This window comes from Eleutherodactylus coqui, chromosome 9 (assembly GCF_035609145.1).
Source record: "Eleutherodactylus coqui strain aEleCoq1 chromosome 9, aEleCoq1.hap1, whole genome shotgun sequence".
NCBI classification, from domain to species: domain Eukaryota; kingdom Metazoa; phylum Chordata; class Amphibia; order Anura; family Eleutherodactylidae; genus Eleutherodactylus; species Eleutherodactylus coqui.
The window spans coordinates 160,786,225-160,804,522 of NC_089845.1; the positions used below are offsets into that span (position 1 = coordinate 160,786,225).

Below are 18,298 nucleotides of genomic sequence, written 5' to 3' on the forward strand. Positions count from 1 at the left end.
CCTCGTGGTAACGGCACGGTCAGTATAGCACTCTAGATGGGATCATCTCCCGACACCATTTGTGGTAAAAACAGTTTCTCAATTTCTCTCTGACCCTCTGCGGCAGCAGCTGGACAAAGCTTCCCCATGTTTCAAAAAAGGACTACACCATCCTCTCCTTGAGCAAAGATATAGATCTTGATCTAGGTATCCAAAAATCACCCATAAGGGCTCCCGTGGGCAGAAATTTGTCAAATGTGTGATGGTATATTCCTGAATCCGGGACCAAAAAACCTGGATCTAGGGGCAATCCCACAAACAATGGTATAAATTGGCATTTGGTGCTTTGCATGTAAAGAAGTTTGGGGTGAGATATATTCCCATGTGATATCCTCTTATAGGGGTTAGGCAGGGGCGTAACTATAGAGGATGCAGGGGATCCGGTTGCACCCGGGCCCAGGAGCCTTAGGGGGCCCATAAGGCCTCTCTTCTCCATATAGGGAGCCCAGTACTATGAATAAAGCATTATAGTTGGGGGCCCTGTTACAGATTTTGCATTGGGGCCCGGGAGCTTCAAGGTATGTCTCTGTGCAGCATGGTTTAGGTATGGGTACAGGTAGAGATAGAGGGGGGGCCCCAGCTCACGTTTTGCATCAGGGCCCCTGAGCCTTTAGTTACACCCCTGGGGTTAGGTAAAACCTATGAGCAATCTGTAATCTTGTTTCCAGGAACCTAGCAGAGGGCAAATACTTATGAGCTGACGACAGAAATTCAACAATTTGTATGGGCGTGAGGCTCGGGTTGTCCAAGGACCACTTTTTGATCCCAGGGTCAGTGTCACTCTGTTCCCGCATATTCCTTCTTGCTCTATATAACTTAGAGATCGTTCCCCTCGCGCCCGCCAGCCTAGAGATCCCTGTACCCCCTGTCTGCACCTAGTCCCGAGATATAGTGTCTAGCTTGTAGGTATGAAAAAACCGGGATATTTCAGGGCATCTCTGCTTCATTTCCTCATATGACAAAACGCGTTTCTCTTTTTTATGTAGGAGTTTATCTATTGAGTCAATGCCTTGCCTTTGCCATTCCAAAAAAATGTAGTGCGGGTTATTATCCTGAAAGTTGGGATTATTGACAAATGAGATGTATGGAGATACACGCGGAGACGCCTGGCTGTCACAACGTAACTTGCCCCATGATTTCCACGCCACGAAGATATCAAAGGATTATGTTTGATTGTCTTTCACAATTCTGTGAGTGGGAGATATAGACTGGGCTGTATGTATATACTGAGCTTGGTTCTTGTGCTGTCTTTATGGTATGAGCTAAGTTCTAGTATTTTATTTATGTACTGAGCTTGGTTCTGGATCTATATTTATGTTATGTGTTGGCTTCTGGTACTCTATGTATGTTATGGGCTTGTCTCCAGTGCTGCATTTTATATTATGAGCTTGGTTCTGGTTTTAAATTTATGCTACTAATTTAGCTGTGGTACAGTATTTATTCATGGAATGTTTCTGGTGCTGTATTTATGTACTGAGCTTGGCTCTGGTACAGTATTTATTCCCTGAGGCGTTCTGGTGCTGTATTTATTTACTGTTTGTGATTCTGGTGCTGTATTTATGGTATGAGCTTGGCTCTGGTGCTGTATTTATGATATGAGCTTGGCTCTGGTACAGTATTTATTCCCTGAGGCATTCTGCTGCAGTATTTATTTACTGTTTGTGGCTCTGGTGCTGTATTTATGGTATGAGCTTGGCTCTGGTATAGTATTTAATTCACTGATCTGTTCTGGTGTGGGTATGCTGCTATATTGTATCAGTGCAATATATATAATTTATTTCTCATGACAGGAGGACGGCAAAAAAAATTCCAGGTGTCGTCCAACTGAAGTCCGGCAATGGGTGTCAGCACCTGCCAGTGTCAAGTCATGGATGAGAGCGGCACTGTCTTTACTCATACAGCCCCTTTAAGAATTGCTTACAATGCAATTCCCTCTTCCCCTGGAGCCGTACATAATAAGGGTTTAGGGGAAATTATAAATAGCTGCTATGAGACGGTGCGCTCTCTGGACAGGAAGGCGGAAGAAAAACAACGGAGCCGCAATTCTTCTATTTACGAGAAGTTACAAAAGAAGGAGAAAGGATTGATGTTCGGAGCGGCTGCATTTTTCCATGTTGTCTCCCAGATAGGACACAAGTGCCCGGCCCATCCTGTGGGCAGCTCGCCTCCCAGGGCAATGTTTACAAGGATGAGAAATTTATCTGGTGGCTTTCGTCCAAAAATTCTTCACGGGGTACAAAAAAAAAAGTTGCGTTGGACTTGAGAAGTCTCTGGTTTCCCGTGACATTGTCTGGAAATATATATTCATAGTCTGATGCTTCTCAGCCCGGACATCAATGCAAGGCTGACATTCGTCAACGGCCTCATCCCCACTGAGGATCAATGGAAAAAAAACATAGCCGCGTTGCATTCTGGGAAATGTAGCTGATTGGGTTAAAAAAAATGATAACTGGCCTTAACGCACTAAAAATATACCAGGGAGAGCAGAAGAGTCACATTCGGTTATGACAGGAGGTTCCCATACTATTAGGGACTAGAGATAATTATAATAATAATCTTTATTTGTATAGCGCCATCATATTCCGCGGCGCTTACATAGACAGGGGGAATACAGAAGACAAAAGTACAAACATTACAGAACCACGGATACATAGTAATCAATTGATGGAAACAATAGGGGTGCAGGTCCGGCTCCAACGAGCTTACATACTACGAATAGTGGGGTGATACAGAAGGTAAAGGGCTGGAGATGTGCACGGTATGGCGAGGTGGAGAGTGAGGGATGCTATACACATAGACAATGGTCAGACATTTAGCCGTGTGACGGCAGAAACAGTATGACTGCAGGTCATATGATGGCTAGCAGGGATTGCAGTCAGTAGGTCAGGGAGCATGTTAGCAGGCAGAGTACAGAGGGGTTTAGGGAATGTGGTATGCCTCCCTGAAGAGGTGCGTTTTTAGAGCACGCCTGAAGTTCTGCGAGTCCTGTATTGCTCGGGTAGCCTTTGGTAGTGCGTTCCAGAGGACCGGTGCTGCTCTGGAGAAGTCTTGGAGGCGGGAGTGAGAAGTTCGAATGAAAGGGGCGCTCAGTCTGGTTTCGTTAGCAGAGCGGAGAGCCTGGGCTGGTTGATGGATTGAGATGAGGGAGGCGATATAGGGGGGCGCTGCGCTGTGGAGGGCTTTGTGGATGAAGGTAGCGAGTTTGAATTGAATTCTGTATTTAACGGGCAGCCAGTGCAGTGACTGGCACAGGGCAGAGGCGTCCGAGTAGCGGCTGGATAGGAAGATGAGCCTGGCTGCCGCATTCAGGATGGATTGGAGAGGGTAGAGTCTGGTGCAGGGGAGGCCGATCAGCAACGAGTTGCAATAATCGAGCCGGGAGTCGATGAGGGCAACAGTGAGCGTTTTTAACGTGTCTACAGTGAGAAAAGAGCGGATTCTTGCGACGTTCTTAAGCTGCAGCTGACAGGTTCGAGCCAGAGATTGGATGTAGGGGGTAAAGGGGAGATCGGCGTCAAATATGACCCCAAGGCAGCGGGCATGTTGTCTAGGAGTTATGGTGGCGCCACACACTGAGATGGAGATGTCAGGAGGAGGTCAGTTAGTGGAGGGGGAAATACTAGTAAGTCAGTTTTAGAGAGGTTTAGTTTTAGGTAGAGAGAGGACATGGTGTTAGAGACAGCGGACAGACAGTTGGTGATGTTTTGGAGTAAAGGTGCAGAGATGTCACGGGAAGAGGTGTATAGCTGGGTGTCATCAGCATACAGGTGGTATTGGAGGCCAAATCTCCTGATGGTTTGTCCAATAGGGGCTGTGTAGATAGAGAAAAGAAGGGGGCCGAGGACAGAGCCCTGGGGGACCCCAACAGCAAGAGGAAGAGGAGGGGAGGTAGAGCCAGCAAAGGAGACGCTGAAAGAGCGGTCAGATAGGTAGGAGGAGAACCAGGAGAGAGCAGTGTTCTATAGGCCAATGGAGTGAAGCATACTGAGGAGGAGTTTGTGGTCAACAGTGTCAAATGCTGCGGAGAGGTCGAGGAGATGAGCGAGCGTACCCGTTAAGGCAAATTACTCGAGCGAGTTACACAATTTTCGAGTACATGCCTGCTTGCCTTGAAAAGATTCGGGGGCCGGTGGAGGGGAACGGGGGGGGGGGGATCTCTCTCTCTCCCCTCTGCTCACTCCCGCAACTCACCGCTCACCCCCGCCGGCCCCCGAATCTTTTCGGGCAAGCAGGCATGTATTCGAAAATGGCGATACTCATCTGTATTAGGGACCTTTACACCGGCGGAACTGCTCTGCAACATGCAGCGGAATTTACCGCCATGTGGAAGATTCTGCACCAAATCAGCCTGTCTAGGGGCTTCAAAAGACGAGCGTGTTTCTACGTGCTGGAAAATCACGCACACGAAAAGCGGAGGGTAGAATCCATTGATTTCAGGGAGTTTGTTCTCACGTCTTTTTTTTTGTGCCCGCGAAAACGGGACCTGCTCTATTTTGTTTGTGTTTGAGCAACAAAGAGCCCCAAGGAGGTTTATGGGAGGTGCGCAAACATCTACACGCAGGGGTATGTGCTAAACGCTGTGCATACCCGCTATCACCGACACCTCGTTAGGTTAATTAGCCATTTAAATCAGGGCAGGGTATTACCCCATCTATGTGAATGAGCAATGCCTGTGGAAATATGCATAGTATTTACGAAGGCACACGCACAAAATACACTCGTTCACAGTCCAAAATAATTGCGCAGGAGAGAGCATTTTGCGGACTATGCTCACCTGTCAAAGCCCTAATGTGCATTTTTTTTACGCAGTATTGAAAATGGCTTAAGTGTTTTGGCAATTCTGCATCAAAATCCGCATTTAGGCCTCGTTCACATGAACATCATTTTGGCGCCCCCATAGGCATTCCTAAAATTTACAGCTATAGGATTAAATCGCATGACTTGGTTGCGGCTATTTTTCACAATTTTAACATGGCTGGCTCCAGCGTCTTGCAGTGCACTCACACTGCAGCCCCAAGATGAAGGGAATCCCCGCAGGCATGAAGGGAATTCCTGATGGTTTGAAGGGAGTCTTCGCCGGGGACTCCCTTTAATTCCACGATGGGGGAATCCCTTCATCCCCGTGGGGATTCCCTTCATTGTACTGGCAGCCAGCAAAGGGAACAGAAGGAAGTTTAACACTTTGGGGATGAAGGGAATCCCCGCAGGGACTTCCTTCATCCCTGCAGAGATGTCTTTCATTCCCACAGGACTTCCTCCCTCTCTCTTTGCCGGCCGACTCGCATAGACTCCCATACGAGACAATGGAGCAGCCGGCATTGTGCCATCAAAAAATAAGACAAGTCCTATCTTATGACGCATGATTTTTTAGGCTCATTAAAAATCGTTCGTCTGAAACTACCAATATGAAACCGTAGGTTCTTTTAGATGCGATTATTTTTTTTGATGCACCTACATTGTGTCAAAATGACGCTGGTGTGAAAAAGGCCTTAGATTTTGATGTGGATTTCCACAGCGGCAGATTTCACTACATGTTGTGGAACAATTTTGTGATACGTGAAAGGTCCCTCGGGTGGTCTTACACATGTTTATGTAAAGCAAAGTCTTAAAGGAGTATTCCCATGTCACCTAAATGCCTAACGGGTGCGTCCCACCTCTTGGGCCGCCTTCAACATCGCAGAATGCACCACACAGCTCTACTACATGCACATAACACACGGCTCTACTACATGCACATAACACACGGCTCTACTACATGCACATAACACACGGCTCTGCTACTTGCACGTCACACGCACATAGCTCTACTACCTTGCTTTTGCATATGAGCTGCATGTGATTCACGAACTTCAGTAGCTCGCTGAGCAGACATGTTCACTCTGCCGAGACTTACGAACTTCAGCTGATGGCTTAGGTGAAATCTTGGCTTGTCGCTGTGTCATGTAAACTGCATTAGCTTCATGGCGCTCCCCCTCACTACCTGCGTAGGGTTTCTACCATGAGCGCTCCCTGCATCCAGTTCCCAGTAGTCTGTAGTGGCATCACCTGACCAGGCGAGGAAGCCTTTGGAGGAGGTGAGGGGGAGCATCGAATAGTATGAAATCAGCTGTGGGTACATGTCTGATTTTCAGTCTAAATGGTTTTTGGATGCAGAAATGTTACGGAATTTACAGTGGAAATTCCGCCACACTTCCGCCAAATGTATACATACCGTAAGTCTGTTTGAGATACACTGCCACGTGCAAAGTGGCCCCAGTAGCAATAGTGACCCCCACAGTAGCCCCAGTAGTAATAGTGACCCCCACAGTGGCCCCAGTAGTAATAGTGACCCCCACAGTGGCCCCAGTAGTAATAGTGACATCCCACAGGGGCCCCAGTGGTAATAGTAAACCCACACAGTAGCTTCAGTAGTAATAGTGACCCCCACAGTGGCCCCAGTAGTAATACTGACCCCCCCACAGTAGCTCCAGTAGTAATAGTGACCCCCACAGTGGCCCCAGTGGTAATAATGACCCCCACAGTGGCCCCAGTAGTAATACTGACCCCGCCACAGTAGCTCCTGTAGTAATAGGTATAACAGGTATCACCGCATACATAATGATCCAGACAATGATAATATTTTGTTATTTATCGCACATGGTGACGCCGTTAGAATAATTAAAAAAATTAATGCCAGAATTGCTATTTTTGTTGTTTGCCTCCCTCAAAAAAAAAGGAAAAGCAATTCAAAAGTCAAAATGGTAACAATAAAGAGTAAAACTCTTCCCTCACAGACCTCACAGAGCTCAGTTGCCTGAAGAATAAAATTGCTGTGGGTCTTGGAATGGAGCGGTGCAGATTCAATTGTGTAAAAGTAGGTAAAAGTAAAAACATCTCTAAAAACTTGTCATCACAGTGATCGTGCCGATCAGATGAGAAAGTTATTGTGTTGTTTTTACTGAATACTGAACATTGCAAAAACAAAACCCCAAAACAATGGCAGAATTTCTGGAGATTTTTTCCATCCTCCCCCCCCCCCCCCCCCCCACACAAAATAATGTACTTAAAGTTCTACAACACATTATATGTACCCAGAATGGGGTCGTTAAAATATACAACTCATCATAAAAAAAAGTGCAAATACGGCTGTCAACAAGTTACAGCTCTTGCAATCAACAATAAAAATCATTTTGGTCTAAAGGCAAAAAAAAAAATCACTTAGTCCTTGACGGGGTTAAAATGTAATCACACAGTTATTAAACCACGGAAATGCTACCAGTTAAAACGCCAACATATTCTTCAGAAAACAAGCCCTCACACAGCGCCGCCGAGAAGAAAGGAAAAGTGTCACGAGTCGTGGAATGCAGCGACACAAAAACAAATCATTCTGGGAAAAAAAGTGTTTTTATTATGTTAAAGTGGTAAAAAATAACAAAAACAGTATAAATGAGGTATCGCAGTCCTTGTAATGACATGTAGAATAACGTTATCAGGTTATTTATTCCACACAGTGAATGCCGCATAAATAGATCCTAAAAGCATAGCAAAGCTTCCAATTTTTCATAAATCCCTAAAAATATATTAACAAAAGACATTTGAATACATTGTATCTGCCCCGAATTGGTGCCACTAAAAATAGCTCATCATGCAAAAAATAAGCCCTCATACAGTTATACTAGATGGATTCTTGAATAAAGGAGAGTGATTGCAGCTTCAGACTACACTTGGTGCATTTGTAGTCTGTTACCATGGAGACACATACAAATGCATAGTAGCTGGAGACACTAAATTGTAGGAGGTTTCTAATAAAAATAATATACTTAGTTGCTTTTTAAAAGCATTGGAATAATTACAAAAAGTGGCGCTGAAGATGGGTCTCCCCTTTAACCCTTCCTTGCCCCTTTGGCGTACATGTATGTCATGGTAGAGAAGCGATCAGGAACTCAACCCGTGCTATCTGTAGTAAGATCCAGCAATAATTGATACAGGGTCCCGCTGCGACGGTGTGGATTGTAGAGAGTGCCAATCCCTGCTGTTTCCCCCATGATCAATACAATATTGAAAAAATTAATAAAAACCCTTTTTGCGCACTTTTTCAAAATTTTTTAACAATTATTTGGATTAAAAAAAATACATACTTGGTATCACAACATCCGTAGCAACACAAACTGTACACACCTTATCCTACATAGCAAATGTGATTTTAAAAAAAGGCAAAAAAATAGCACCAAATTGCTTTTTTGGTTCATTTTGCCTCCCAAAAAATGCAAGAAAAGTGATCAAAAAGTCATATGTACCCCAAAATAGTATCAATAAAAACTACAGCTTGTCACACTAAAAACAAGCCCTCGCAGAGCTCTGTCCATAGACGTTTAAACCCTTTCCAATCCAATTTTGATTTCAAGGTTTCCTAAAAGGGTTTCTCTTTTTGCTGTTATACAACGGTGCCATCTGCTGGCTAAAGCCAGTGAGTGTGCGCCACAGTGGCTTTGACAGCAGAGTGGCTGTCAATAGACGGTAAGAATACCTTGTCGGACATCTTCTGACATTGGAGCTTCAATCAGAATGTAGGAAGACATCAGACAGTGAAATGGAAAGGGTTAAAAACATTTAGGCGTTTCAGTGCAGCACTGCTAAGAAAAAAAAGTTTTAAAAAACTGTAGAAATATTCAAAATACGGAGGGTCATTCCATCCTGTATGTGAATGAGCCCTTATGATATCAGTCCTAAAAGAAGCTGGACACTGATGAGGCTGTTGATTTACTCTAGACAATAATGTCCCCTGACGAAGCTGCACTGCCAGAAGACGAAAAAAGGAAGTGTTGTCATGGGACACTATTATTGCTGTCATCAGGCCTGACCGCTCACTCAGCGGTATCTTCACATGGTAATATTGTTAATCATTTTTTATGTAAGCCTCTTGAGCTTCTTTATTACAAGAACTTAAATAAAATGTGCAATACATTATAAACCGATGAATCACCGCTGCGGATGAGCAATAAATGGCGGTATGTGTTCAATTACACATCCCACTGACCCAGATCATCTAACAGATCTCAGATGCCAGCGCACATTCCAAATAATTACTGACATTACACTAACTATGTTATATCTGGCACAAGAGTCACCGAAAACAATAACGGGCAACAAATCACCAGGAAAAACATCACTGGAGGGAAAAACACGTTTAATATCAGTAAAATGGATAATTCCCCTACATGGTTACGTCCATAATCTCCAACATGGGAGCCAGTATTATAGCGGTTATATACTTGTACATAGGAGGCAGTATTAGAGTAGTTATATTCTTGTACATAGGGGGCAGTATTATAGTAGTTATATTCTTGTACATAAGGGGCAGTATTATAGTAGTTATATTCTTGTACATAGGAGCAGTATTATAGTAGTTATATTCTTGTACATAGGGGGCAGTATTATAGTAGTTATATTCTTGTACATAGGGGGCAGTATTATAGTAGTTATATTCCTGTACATAGGGGGCAGTATTATAGTAGTTATATTCTTGTACATAGGGGGCAGTATTATAGTGGTCATATTCTTGTACATAGGGGCAGTATTATAGTAGTTATATTCTTGCACATAGGGGGCAGTATTATAGTAGTTATATTCTTGTACATAGGGACAGTGTTATAGTAGTTATATTCTTGTACATAGGAGGCAGTATTAGAGTAGTTATATTCTTGTACATATCGGGCAGTATTATAGTAGTTATAATCTTGTACATGGGAGGCAGTATTATAGTAGTTATATTCTTGTACATAGGAGGTAGTATTATAGTAGTTAAATTCTTGTACATAGGGGGCAATATTAGAGTAGTTATATTCCTGTACATAGGGGGCAGTATTATAGTAGTCATATTCTTGCACATAGGGGGCAGTATTATAGTAGTTATATTCTTGTACATAGGGGGCACTATTATAGTAGTTATATTCTTGTACATAGGGGGCAGTATTATAGTAGTTATATTCTTGTACATAGGGGGCAGTATTATAGTAGTTATATTCTTGTACATAGAGGGCAGTATTATAGTAGTTATATTCTTGTACATAGGGGGCAGTATTATAGCGGTTATATACTTGTACATAGGAAGCAAAATTAGAGTAGTTATATTCTTGTACATAGGGGGCAGTATTATAGTAGTTATATTCTTGTACATAGGGAGCAGTATTATAGTAGTTATATTCTTGTACATAGGGAGCAGTATTATAGTAGTTATATTCTTGTACATAGGGGGCAGTATTATAGTAGTTATATTCTTCTACATAGGGGGCAGTATTATAGTAGTTATATTCTTGTACATAGGGGGCAGTATTATAGTAGTTATATTCTTGTACATAAGGAGCAGTATTATAGTAGTTATACTCTTGTACATAGGGGGCAGTATTATAATAGTTATATTCTTGTACATAGTCGGCAGTATTATAGCGGTTATATACTTGTACATAGGAGGCAGTATTAGAGTAGTTATATTCTTGTACATAGGGGGCAGTATTATAGTAGTTCTATTCTTGTACACAGGAGGCACTATAATAGTAGTTCTATTCTTGTACGTAGGAGCAGTATTATAGTAGTAATATTCTTGTACATAGGAGGCAGTATTATAGTAGTTATATTCTGGTACATAGGGGGCAGTATTATAGTAGTTATATTCTTGTACATAGGTGGCAGTATTATAGTAGTTATATTCTTGTACATAGGGGGCAGTATTAGAGTAGTTATATTCCTGTACATAGGGGGCAGTATTATAGTAGTCATATTCTTGTACATAGGGGCAGTATTATAGTAGTTCTATTCTTGTAAATAGGAGGCAGTATTATAGTAGTTATATTCTTGTACATAGGGGGCAGTATTATAGTAGTTATATTCTTATACATAGGGAGCAGTATTATAGCAGCTATATTCTTATACATAGGGGCAGTATTATAGTAGTTATATTCTTGTACATAGGAGCAGTATTATAATAGTTATATTCTTGTACATAGGGGGCAGTATTATAGTAGTTATATACTTGTACATAGGGGCAGTATTATAATAGTTATATTGTTGTACATGGGAGGCAGTATTATAGTAGTTATATTTTTGTACATAGGGGGCAGTATTATAGTAGTTATATTCTTGTACATAGGGGGTAGTATTATAGTAGTTATATTCTTGTACATAGGGGCAGTATTATAATAGTTATATTCTTGTACATAGGGGGCAGTATTATAGTAGTTATATACTTGTACATAGGGGCAGTATTATAGTAGTTATATTGTTGTACATGGGAGGCAGTATTATAGTAGTTATGTTCATGTACATAGGGGACAGTATTATAGTAGCTATATTCTTGTACATAGGGGCAGTACTATAGTAGTTATATTTTTGTACATAGGGGGCAGTATTATAGTAGTTATATTCTTGTACATAGGGGCCGTATCATAGTATTTATATTCTTGTACATGGGCGACAGTATTATAGTAGTTATATTCGTGTACATAGGGGACAGTATTATAGTAGCTGTATTATTGTACATAGGGGGCAGAATTAGGCCTTAGTCAGACGGGCGTTTTTTTGCGTGATTTGCGCATCGCATGTCGCATGCGCAAATCGCATAACCGGAGGCAAAAAATCGCGGGAAAAATCTGCACCTAGCCGCCTTAATCGTCGCAGCAAAACGCCCGTCTGACCGGAGAAAAATCGCCGTGCGCATCAAAATGCGCATGAAACTTAGACTGGCCGGCGAAAAAAATTATTTTGGTGCGCACATAAAACGCCGAACGAAGATAGGCGCGATCTGCGAATCGTCGTGTCCTATAATTTATTGCATATCCGCATAAAAAGCGGACATGTGACTGATACCATAGCGAACCATTGGTTCTATATATGCGCGAATCGCATGCGCATGCGCAAATCGTGCGAAAAAACGCCCGTCTGACTAAGGCCTTATAGTAGTTATATTCTCGTACATTGGGGGTAGTATTATAGTAGTTCTATTCTTGTACATAAGAGCAGTATTATAGTAGTTCTATTCTTGTACATAGGGGCAATATTGTAGTAGATATATTCTTGTACATAGGGGGCAGTATTATAGTAGTTATATTCTTGTACATAGGGGGCAGTATTATAGTAGTTATATTTTTGTACATAGGGGGCAGTATTATAGTAGTTATATTCTTGTACATAGGAGGCAGTATTATAGTAGTTATATTCTTGTACATAGGAGGCAGTATTATAGTAGTTATATTCTTGTACATAGGAGGCAGTATTATAGTACTTATATTCTTGTATATAGGAGGCAGTATTATAGTAGTTATATTCTTGTACATAGGGAGCAGTATTATAGTAGTTATATCTTGTATATATGGGGCAGTATTATAGTAGTTATATTCTTGTACATAGGAGCAGAATTATAATAGTTATATTCTTGTACATAGTGGGCAGTATTATAATAGTTATATTCTTGTACATAGGGGGCAGTATTATAGTAGTTATATTCTTGTACAGAGGGGGCAGTATTATAATAGTTATATTCTTGTACATAGTCGGCAGTATTATAGCGGTTATATACTTGTACATAGGAGGCAGTATTAGAGTAGTTATATTCTTGTACATAGGGGGCAGTATTATAGTAGTTCTATTCTTGTACACAGGAGGCACTATAATAGTAGTTCTATTCTTGTACGTAGGAGCAGTATTATAGTAGTAATATTCTTGTACATAGGAGGCAGTATTATAGTAGTTATATTCTGGTACATAGGGGGCAGTATTATAGTAGTTATATTCTTGTACATAGGTGGCAGTATTATAGTAGTTATATTCTTGTACATAGGGGGCAGTATTAGAGTAGTTATATTCCTGTACATAGGGGGCAGTATTATAGTAGTCATATTCTTGTACATAGGGGCAGTATTATAGTAGTTCTATTCTTGTAAATAGGAGGCAGTATTATAGTAGTTATATTCTTGTACATAGGGGGCAGTATTATAGTAGTTATATTCTTATACATAGGGAGCAGTATTATAGCAGCTATATTCTTATACATAGGGGCAGTATTATAGTAGTTTATTCTTGTACATAGGAGCAGTATTATAATAGTTATATTCTTGTACATAGGGGGCAGTATTATAGTAGTTATATACTTGTACATAGGGGCAGTATTATAGTAGTTATATTGTTGTACATGGGAGGCAGTATTATAGTAGTTATGTTCATGTACATAGGGGACAGTATTATAGTAGCTATATTCTTGTACATAGGGGCAGTACTATAGTAGTTATATTTTTGTACATAGGGGGCAGTATTATAGTAGTTATATTCTTGTACATAGGGGGTAGTATTATAGTAGTTATATTCTTGTACATAGGGGCAGTATTATAATAGTTATATTCTTGTACATAGGGGGCAGTATTATAGTAGTTATATACTTGTACATAGGGGCAGTATTATAGTAGTTATATTGTTGTACATGGGAGGCAGTATTATAGTAGTTATGTTCATGTACATAGGGGACAGTATTATAGTAGCTATATTCTTGTACATAGGGGCAGTACTATAGTAGTTATATTTTTGTACATAGGGGGCAGTATTATAGTAGTTATATTCTTGTACATAGGGGCCGTATCATAGTATTTATATTCTTGTACATGGGCGACAGTATTATAGTAGTTATATTCGTGTACATAGGGGACAGTGTTATAGTAGCTGTATTATTGTACATAGGGGGCAGAATTAGGCCTTAGTCAGACGGGCGTTTTTTTGCGTGATTTGCGCATCGCATGTCGCATGCGCAAATCGCATAACCGGAGGCAAAAAATCGCGGGAAAAATCTGTACCTAGCCGCCTTAATCGTCGCAGCAAAACGCCCGTCTGACCGGAGAAAAATCGCCGTGCGCATCAAAATGCGCATGAAACTTAGACTGGCCGGCGAAAAAAATTATTTTGGTGCGCACATAAAACGCCGAACGAAGATAGGCGCGATCTGCGAATCGTCGTGTCCTATAATTTATTGCATATCCGCATAAAAAGCGGACATGTGACTGATACCATAGCGAACCATTGGTTCTATATATGCGCGAATCGCATGCGCATGCGCAAATCGTGCGAAAAAACGCCCGTCTGACTAAGGCCTTATAGTAGTTATATTCTCGTACATTGGGGGTAGTATTATAGTAGTTCTATTCTTGTACATAAGAGCAGTATTATAGTAGTTCTATTCTTGTACATAGGGGCAATATTGTAGTAGATATATTCTTGTACATAGGGGGCAGTATTATAGTAGTTATATTCTTGTACATAGGGGGCAGTATTATAGTAGTTATATTTTTGTACATAGGGGGCAGTATTATAGTAGTTATATTCTTGTACATAGGAGGCAGTAATATAGTAGTTATATTCTTGTACATAGGAGGCAGTATTATAGTAGTTATATTCTTGTATATAGGAGGCAGTATTATAGTAGTTATATTCTTGTACAAAGGGAGCAGTATTATAGTAGTTATATCTTGTATATATGGGGCAGTATTATAGTAGTTATATTCTTGTACATAGGAGCAGAATTATAATAGTTATATTCTTGTACATAGTGGGCAGTATTATAATAGTTATATTCTTGTACATAGGGGGCAGTATTATAGTAGTTATATTCTTGTACAGAGGGGGCAGTATTATAGTAGTTATATTCTTGTACATAGGAGGGCAGTATTATACTAGTTATATTCTTGTACATAGGGGCAGTATTATAGTAGTTATATTCTTGTACATAGGGGACAGTATTATAGTAGTTATATTCTTGTATAGAGGAGCAGTATTATAGTAGTTATATTCTTGTACATAGAGGGCAGTATTATAGTAGTTATATTCTTGTACATAGGGGCAGTATTATAGTAGTTATATTCTTGTACATAGGGGACAGTATTATAGTAGTTATATTCTTGTACATAGGGGACAGTATTATAGTAGTTATATTCTTGTACATAGGGGCAGTATTATAGTAGTTATATTCTTGTACATAGGGGCAGTATTATAGTAGTTATATTCTTGTACATAGGGGATAGTATTATAGTAGGTATATTCTTGCACATAGGGAGCAGTATTATAGTAGTTATATTCTTGTACATAGGGGGCAGTATTATAGTAGTTATATTCTTGTACATAGGAGCAGTATTATAGTAGGTTTATTCTTGTACATAGAGGGCAGTATTATTGTAGTTATATTATTGTACATAGGAGGCAGTATTATAGTAGTTATATTCTTGTACATATGGGACAGTATTATAGTAGTTATATTCTTGTACATGGCGGGCAGTATTATAGTAGTTATATTCTTGTACATAGGAGGTAGTATTATAGTAGTTATATTCTTGTACATAGGAGGCAGTATTATAGTAGTTATATTCTTGTACATAGGAGGCAGTATTATAGTAGTTATATTCTTGTACATAGGAGGCAGTATTATAGTACTTATATTCTTGTATATAGAAGGCAGTATTATAGTAGTTATATTCTTGTACATATGGGACAGTATTATAGTAGTTATATTCTTGTACATGGCGGGCAGTATTATAGTAGTTATATTCTTGTACATAGGAGGTAGTATTATAGTAGTTATATTCTTGTACATAGGAGGCAGTATTATAGTAGTTATATTCTTGTACATAGGAGGCAGTATTATAGTAGTTATATTCTTGTACATAGGAGGCAGTATTATAGTACTTATATTCTTGTATATAGGAGGCAGTATTATAGTAGTTATATTCTTGTACATAGGGAGCAGTATTATAGTAGTTATATCTTGTATATATGGGGCAGTATTATAGTAGTTATATTCTTGTACATAGGAGCAGAATTATAATAGTTATATTCTTGTACATAGGGGGCAGTATTATAGTAGTTATATTCTTGTACAGAGGGGGCAGTATTATAGTAGTTATATTCTTGTACATAGGAGGGCAGTATTATACTAGGTATATTCTTGTACATAGGGGCAGTATTATAGTAGTTATATTCTTGTACATAGGGGACAGTATTATAGTAGTTATATTCTTGTATAGAGGAGCAGTATTATAGTAGTTATATTCTTGTACATAGAGGGCAGTATTATAGTAGTTATATTCTTGTACATAGGGGCAGTATTATAGTAGTTATATTCTTGTACATAGGGGACAGTATTATAGTAGTTATATTCTTGTACATAGGGGACAGTATTATAGTAGTTATATTCTTGTACATAGGGGCAGTATTATACTAGTTATATTCTTGTACATAGGGGCAGTATTATAGTAGTTATATTCTTGTACATAGGGGATAGTATTATAGTAGTTATATTTTTGTACATAGGGGGCAGTATTATAGTAGTTATATTCTTGTACATAGGAGGCAGTATTATAGTAGTTATATTCTTGTACATAGGAGGCAGTATTATAGTAGTTATATTCTTGTACATAGGAGGCAGTATTATAGTACTTATATTCTTGTATATAGGAGGCAGTATTATAGTAGTTATATTCTTGTACATAGGGAGCAGTATTATAGTAGTTATATCTTGTATATATGGGGCAGTATTATAGTAGTTATATTCTTGTACATAGGAGCAGAATTATAATAGTTATATTCTTGTACATAGTGGGCAGTATTATAATAGTTATATTCTTGTACATAGGGGGCAGTATTATAGTAGTTATATTCTTGTACAGAGGGGGCAGTATTATAGTAGTTATATTCTTGTACATAGGAGGGCAGTATTATACTAGTTATATTCTTGTACATAGGGGCAGTATTATAGTAGTTATATTCTTGTACATAGGGGACAGTATTATAGTAGTTATATTCTTGTATAGAGGAGCAGTATTATAGTAGTTATATTCTTGTACATAGAGGGCAGTATTATAGTAGTTATATTCTTGTACATAGGGGCAGTATTATAGTAGTTATATTCTTGTACATAGGGGACAGTATTATAGTAGTTATATTCTTGTACATAGGGGACAGTATTATAGTAGTTATATTCTTGTACATAGGGGCAGTATTATAGTAGTTATATTCTTGTACATAGGGGCAGTATTATAGTAGTTATATTCTTGTACATAGGGGATAGTATTATAGTAGGTATATTCTTGCACATAGGGAGCAGTATTATAGTAGTTATATTCTTGTACATAGGGGGCAGTATTATAGTAGTTATATTCTTGTACATAGGAGCAGTATTATAGTAGGTTTATTCTTGTACATAGAGGGCAGTATTATTGTAGTTATATTATTGTACATAGGAGGCAGTATTATAGTAGTTATATTCTTGTACATATGGGACAGTATTATAGTAGTTATATTCTTGTACATGGCGGGCAGTATTATAGTAGTTATATTCTTGTACATAGGAGGTAGTATTATAGTAGTTATATTCTTGTACATAGGAGGCAGTATTATAGTAGTTATATTCTTGTACATAGGAGGCAGTATTATAGTAGTTATATTCTTGTACATAGGAGGCAGTATTATAGTACTTATATTCTTGTATATAGGAGGCAGTATTATAGTAGTTATATTCTTGTACATATGGGACAGTATTATAGTAGTTATATTCTTGTACATGGCGGGCAGTATTATAGTAGTTATATTCTTGTACATAGGAGGTAGTATTATAGTAGTTATATTCTTGTACATAGGAGGCAGTATTATAGTAGTTATATTCTTGTACATAGGAGGCAGTATTATAGTACTTATATTCTTGTATATAGGAGGCAGTATTATAGTAGTTATATTCTTGTACATAGGGAGCAGTATTATAGTAGTTATATCTTGTACATAGGGGGCAGTATTATAGTAGTTATATTCTTGTACATAGGGAGCAGTATTATAGTAGTTATATCTTGTATATATGGGGCAGTATTATAGTAGTTATATTCTTGTACATAGGAGGGCAGTATTATACTAGGTATATTCTTGTACATAGGGGCAGTATTATAGTAGTTATATTCTTGTACATAGGGGACAATATTATAGTAGTTATATTCTTGTATAGAGGAGCAGTATTATAGTAGTTATATTCTTGTACATAGAGGGCAGTATTATAGTAGTTATATTCTTGTACATAGGGGCAGTATTATAGTAGTTATATTCTTGTACATAGGGGACAGTATTATAGTAGTTATATTCTTGTACATAGGGGACAGTATTATAGTAGTTATATTCTTGTACATAGGGGCAGTATTATAGTAGTTATATTCTTGTACATAGGGGCAGTATTATAGTAGTTATATTCTTGTACATAGGGGATAGTATT

At 39.1% G+C, this 18,298-nt stretch overlaps 1 protein-coding gene across 3 annotated transcripts in view; it reads left to right on the top strand.

Moving 5' to 3' along the window:
- Positions 1 to 18,298, top strand: part of GPR20 (G protein-coupled receptor 20) — a 73,709-nt gene that overhangs the window by 24,731 nt on the left and 30,680 nt on the right. The window lies entirely within an intron of this gene.